At 36.5% G+C, this 417-nt stretch overlaps 1 protein-coding gene across 3 annotated transcripts in view; it reads left to right on the forward strand.

The window, feature by feature from the left end:
* hexb (hexosaminidase B (beta polypeptide)) overlaps positions 1-417 on the forward strand; it is a 9,903-nt gene that overhangs the window by 1,336 nt on the left and 8,150 nt on the right. Inside the window, exon 1 of one of the 3 annotated variants that reach the window (XM_032539476.1) lies at positions 113-131. The exons of the other annotated variants lie outside the window; for them this stretch is intronic. The gene's annotated coding sequence lies outside the window, so the exon portion shown is untranslated. Of the gene's footprint in view, positions 1-112; positions 132-417 lie in introns of those variants that run through there. 3 annotated transcript variants of the gene reach the window in all.

A 417-nucleotide genomic window follows, 5' to 3' on the forward strand; every position in this document is an offset into this window, starting at 1 on the left:
CCCCCCCCCCCCAAACAGATATAGCCAGTACTTTTCAAGTGAAGATACAACATTACAAAAAACATATGAAAAGCTTTGAAAATACAGCAACAGGGTGTAGCTGTGGCCCAGTGTGACTTCTGACGAGTCATGTGAGTCTCTTATCTTCCTTGTTGATGTCATATAATCATGATTTTAATCATCATTTTGTGGTATGTATGTGCAGTGGGGGATGGAACCACGTATATTTGGGTACCTCCATTTTCTGCTACTTTAATTCTTCTACTCAACCACATTTTAGAAAGAAAGTGTTTTTTTGCAGTAACGTGACAGCTAAAGTTACTACTTTACAGATTAAGATTATAAAACATATATGATACATTGTTGAAGAGTAAACTGCCCAACAGCACGCTATATAAAGTAGTTAAAATGATCTCT

The sequence above is a fragment of the Etheostoma spectabile genome, chromosome 16, assembly GCF_008692095.1.
Source record: "Etheostoma spectabile isolate EspeVRDwgs_2016 chromosome 16, UIUC_Espe_1.0, whole genome shotgun sequence".
Classification (NCBI taxonomy): Eukaryota; Metazoa; Chordata; class Actinopteri; order Perciformes; family Percidae; genus Etheostoma; species Etheostoma spectabile.